Raw genomic sequence first — 5,503 nt, forward strand, 5'->3', positions numbered from 1 at the left:
AGTCCGGGTTTGGGGTGGAGATGCTAGCAGTTGGTTCCATGGTAGTGGCAGGTGGATCCGCGAGGAGCCAGGGGGACGGCGTTTCCCCCCCTCCTTGAATTTAATTTGCCATGTGACGCAGAGCAGGTCCCTGCCCGCACCCGGGAGTCGGCTGCCCCCTGCAAAATGAAGGGGCTGCACGAAGTGACCTTGGGGGGGACGTCCAGGGCTAACGTCCGTGAGGCTCATTATCCCAAGGACGCCATCAGTTTTCATGGTCATCCTCCTGGGAACAGCCCCAGGGAAGGAAGGGAAGCGAGCCGGGCACAGCGGACACAGGGGGGCCTGGAAAGGGAGCTGACGGACCCCTGGATACTTGGTCCAAGTGCTTAGACCACCACCAAACCATCGCCAGTCCTGACAGCAGGTCATCCAGAGTTATGCTCGCCAAGTAACCATACCCCAAAGCAATCTGATTTCACGGAGAGTAAGGATTCCCTACAAGTGACAAGATGGTGTGAGCACATTAAGGCCCAGCTGAGGGTCATTGGGATCGTGACCCGTGGATACTTAATTATCTCGGGACTACTCCTTCCGGCTAAGTAGCTGTTCATCATACTGCTTATGGGGCAAACACCAAGCACACGGGAACCACGACACTAAAGACAGGATCCCAGAGCAGAGTCAGCACAGGAACCCCTAGCCTGAGGGGCCACGGAGGAAGACTGACCTTCAGTGCGTCCCCATTCCCGACTTCTTACGGAAATCCTGCGGAGTCCCAGGGTGTCCCAGGCCCGGGAGCACAGGTTGCACGGTGTTTGCGGGCTCACTATCGCCCCTAACGTCCAGGGGGACGTGGGCTCCGCATGGTGAGCTCTCCCAGGGTGCCTCTGATGGTGGTTTAATCATTGTCGTTAATGTTAAACTGAACAGTAATAAGAATCTGGGACCCGCCCCCGTGAGGAACACAGAGTATTTGTAGGTTATGAGCAGGAAGACCTGTTTCTCAAACATTCACCAATTTCCTTGCCAGGTCCTCCCTCCTGTGTGTCAGGAAGAGCTGCTTGGACTAACCTGGTCTCTCTGTCACGAGCTATGCTCCATGTTCCGGGGCAGGTGCGTCTACCTGCGGTTCTGCCGGGAGGGAAGGCTTCCCATCTCCCGGGGGGCTGGGAGGGACCGGCCACCTGGGCAGGGGACGTGGCTTGCCACTCGGTCACTTCGTGCAGAAAACTAGGGTCATGGCAATCAGTGCTCTGTGGGGACCTCAGCTCCCTGACGCCACTAAGGCCGGGGACCCTCAGAAGGGAGACCCGTGTGGGGGGGAGCAGGGGGGGAGCTGCAGCTGCCCAGAGCGGGCCTGGCTCTAAGGGATTTTGCCGCAGTCCCCTTGGGGGCAACAACGATCCCAAGAGCCATCCTCCTTCCCCTGCTGCCACCCGCAGGGAGGGCCCGTGGGAGGTGACGCAGCCGGGAGGGGACGCAGGCACCGAGCATTCATGGCTCAGAGGTCACTGAGACGTGGGACGCCAAGAAGCAGGTTGGCAGGCAGGAAACGGCGCGGAAGGAAGATAAGGGGCAGGCCGACACCAGGGAAGACGGACACGAGTGCAGAGCAGTGTCCCCGCTTGTCGGGCAGGACGGAGAGGCTCGTAAGCATGTAGATGGGTGTGGAGGCAGCCCCAGGAGGAGTGGGTCAGGCGGTTCACACAGAGCGCCAGACGGCGGTGAGGGGCTGCGATTTATTCGCCTGTGCTGGATCGTAACTAGAGCACATGCTAGATTGACCTCGACTTGAAAACAGCCAGAGCGGTGATTTTGGAAACAGGAGCTGTTGTCAAGCCCTGAACGCCGGGTCAGTGCGTCCTGATCGGCGTCCACCCCGTCACCGTCCCGTGAAAGTGAATGCGAAGGACACGTGACTCTTGCTTGGGGAGCAGCACACACTTTATTCCGGATGGAAATGCCGGGATCGGTGTTTCCAGAGTGAACATCTCCCCCCTCGTTGTGCAGGGAGTTCCTGTCCCGAGACCGACCGTCCGCTCCCAGGAACCAGCCCACAGCTGCACCTGCTCACGCCCGGCCTCCAAGCACACCACTGTGGTTCCTACTGGCAGAGAAGGATTTGGGATCCACCGGCCGGGTCCTGTGGGAGAGAAGTGACTCTGAGCACGCGGACAGACGGGACAGCCGCCGGGGCCCCTGGGTCTCAGTCAGCTACTCAGGTGCCCGGGGACACGTGCATCTCAGGGTGGCTGGAAGGGGCCTCGCGTGTGCATTCCAGCAGGGGGTTTGGGTTCCCGCGTGGGTGCGAACGCGGATCCTGCTGTGGCGGGACGCCTCGGGGGACAGGGCCAGCCAGCTCCGCGCGTCCCGGTGACTGCCTACGTCTCGGATGGGCGCGGGCACGCACTGACTTTAGTGCCCCATCTCGGTGGTCATGCAGACAAAGTAAAAGTAGTAACACGCAAGTCTAGACTGGTTGTCTCCACACTACTTGTGATGATTCCATTTTTTTTAAAAAAGTGCATTCTAGAAGTGAACACTTTCAGCCTCTGGCTGTCTTCTTCGGCCGAGACTTGGGGTAACACTGAGGCGAATGCCTGCCCTCGGCTGTCAGTTTCGAAACCGGTTTGTACAAACGGCAAGCACTGTCATGATCTCGCTCTGGCTTACTCGTTCTGATTTGTCTACACTTTTTAAAAGGTAGGTTAAAATTTTCACAGCTCATCCTCTTGTATAAACCCAGTTTGCATGAGCAGTAAACACACAGCAGGCCCGTGCACAGCGGGACAGGACCGGCAGGGGGTTGCCGCACGAGGGACAGGACCAGGGTCTCCGTGATGGCCTCCTGGTCTGAATGGGCCTGCGTGACGTGTGGCGACCCCGCGTCCACCCAGGCGTGCACCCACCTGCCCTGCGCCCGGAGTGGGGGCACCAGGCTGAGGCACACTCGTGTCCCGGCGTGCTCCATGGCCCGGCTGGCAGGTCCCTCTTCCATCTGTCTCCGCGATGGGCAGTGAGGCTTTACGGCCCGTGAGCGTCCTGTGGACAAGCACACATCTGGTTAGGGTGGTCACGACTCAGGAGAACCCCCCAAAGCCCATCACACACAATGTCACGTTGCCACTGTGATTGGAGGGGGGCCGGAACGCCGGTGCCTCCCCGATCCATCAGGCGAGGAGCCCGGGGCCCCAGTTACCGCGAAGAGAAGAGAGCGTTAAGGTGCAGCGTGGCCTGCACTGTTCTGTGGAGCCGGTCCAGCGCCAGGACCCCCCGCCACAGGCCACGAATCGCCCTGCCCAGAGATCGCCCCCAGCCCCAGTCCTGCCAAACTCATCTGATCCACTTCTGATTCCTGAAGAAATGCATTCGGAAGATCACAATCTCAGGAGAGAGACTGAACTGTGGGCAGGCTCCCCACTCCCTTTTTCTCTGTTGTTTTCCAGGCTCACTGCAGACACTTTGCATCTGGATGTAGGTTTCCTGATCCACGAACGTCTCAGAAGCACGTTGTGCTCCTGTCCTGCTGGGGCCGGTCCTGGTTGCATCTCCTCCTCGTCAGACCCTCACAATGCCGGGGGTCCCCAGGGTGTGAACAGCACCCTCCCGGACGACCAGCAGGCGCAGGGGAGTCACAGGGAAATTAGGGAATGTCACGGGAGGAATGGACGTGGACAGGACACACTGGGACCCACGGGCACAGAGAACACCGCACGCAGTGGGGACGATCCAGCAGTATGTGTCTATGTGGAAAAGAAGACAGACCTCGGGTAAGCCAGGTAACTGCAGCCGGCGGAGGGGCAGAAAGGACCAGCCAGAGTTGCAGAAGGAAGGACAGGGAGACCAGAGCAGAGACGTCTTGGGCACAGTTCAACCTCCCGCCTCACCCCCACCTCTGCCCCTGCCCGTGGCCGTGAGCGGGTGACACCGAGCTCTTCTGGGGGTCAGTGGCCCATGGGAGTGGGAGTGGGCATGTCCGCCACTGATCCAGGACAGCGGCGCCGGGCACGTGGCCACCATCCTCCCGGAAGCACAACAGGCTGGAGGTGCTTTGGATGAAGCCACGCGGCCCCGTGGCAAAGGGCTGGGTGGGAAGCAGGTGCCCAGACGCCAGGGCGTTTGTGGGTTGTGGACGCGGAGTCACTGGTGTGGACACAGCAGGGAGGGTGACCCGGGTGAGCACCCACTAATGGGCTGTCCCGTGAGAGCCACCGCAGAGGGCAGTTCCTCGGGTCAGCCCACAAGGGGCAAAGCCCCCTCCGACGGCACCCTGTGCCCTCCCATCCCAGAGGACAAACCCCCCTTTCCAAGCTTCCCTCTCTCCCCAGGAGGACCAAACACCAGGAAGTTTCAAGCTCTCAACCAAAGCAGTTCCAAATACAAGAGGAAAGGCCTTTTGTTGTGGGGAGGGGAGCAGATGCCAGGGTCAGGGCTCGTGGGGAGGGCACTTCTGGGCATGGCAGCAGGGCTGCGCTCTCCGGGGCTTAGGTGCTGTCTGTCTGGTCCCCACAGAGGCCGCGGGCCCCCAGCCCTTCGCGAGTCAATACCTGCCTGTTCATGCGGCTCTGAGCATCTCTGAGGCCCAACGGTCTGCTCGCCACGTCCCGACCAGCAAACAAAGCGGTGCTCGGTGGCGTGTATTAAGGCTCCAGAGTCGAGAATCCAGTGCAGTGGACACTTTGCTCCCAAATTTCCTGGAAATGTATCATTTGACGGGTGGCTGTCAATCTTAAATCTGTTTTCCCTGTGTGGCATCTGGATGCACCTTTGCATAACGATAAGGGGACTGATGTCTAACGGAGACATTTACAACCACGTGAATACTAAGTTGTGGTACCATCAGTTCTTCACAGTGTGGACATTCAGTCCACAGGATCGCAGCAACCAGCCCGTCCGGGGGTGTGTGCCCACGGCCTGTCTCATTTCTACCGCTTTATTCGTTTGGTGACCGGCTATGGGTTTTAATTACTGCCAATGTCTAAGCTTCTAAGACCAGGTGATCCTTAGGACTATTTTCTGCCACCAGCCCCACCTAAAACCAGAGACGCTGTTTAAATGTTAGTTGACATAATGTCTCCAACAGGTCAGCAGTGGTGCCTTGAAGAGGATGTAGGTGATGACCGGTCAGTGTTCATCAGAATGACAGCCTGAGGGCGCCTGGGTGGCTCAGTCCTTAAGCGTCTGCCTTCGGCTCAGGTCGTGATCCCAGGGTCCTGGGTTCGAGCCCCGCATCGGGCTCCCTGCTCCACGGGAAGCCTGCTTCTCCCTCTCCCACTCCCCCGGCTTGTGTTCCCTCTCTCGCTGTGGGTCTCCCTCTGTCAAATAAATAAAATCTTTAAAAAAAAAGAATGACAGTCTGACAGTTTCGGCCCTGATGGCTCTGATGGGGACAGCCCAAACGGTGACAGTCCTGACGGTGACGGCCCTCACGTTGGTGGTCTTCACGGTGACGGTCCTGATGGTGTGATCACACTTGGTGCCAAAGCAAACTGGGAGGAGGTGGGGGGGTGCGGTGCCCACG

The 5,503-nt window shown here is 59.2% G+C and overlaps 1 long non-coding RNA gene across 2 annotated transcripts; it reads left to right on the forward strand.

The window, feature by feature from the left end:
* Positions 1-32: 32 nt before the first annotated feature.
* LOC145719930 (uncharacterized) lies at positions 33-5,294 on the forward strand. Of its 2 annotated transcripts, none has more exons than XR_014142685.1 (3): positions 33-1,095; positions 1,993-4,978; positions 5,066-5,294. It is a non-coding gene; the product is annotated as an uncharacterized LOC145719930 (long non-coding RNA). The 2 variants fall into 2 exon arrangements; XR_014142686.1 differs by having other exon boundaries at positions 1,993-3,761; positions 4,495-5,294.
* Positions 5,295-5,503: the final 209 nt, after the last annotated feature.

Source organism: Leptonychotes weddellii, unplaced genomic scaffold (genome assembly GCF_054177405.1).
Source record: "Leptonychotes weddellii isolate Sample4059 unplaced genomic scaffold, ASM5417740v2 HiC_scaffold_834, whole genome shotgun sequence".
Classification (NCBI taxonomy): Eukaryota; Metazoa; Chordata; class Mammalia; order Carnivora; family Phocidae; genus Leptonychotes; species Leptonychotes weddellii.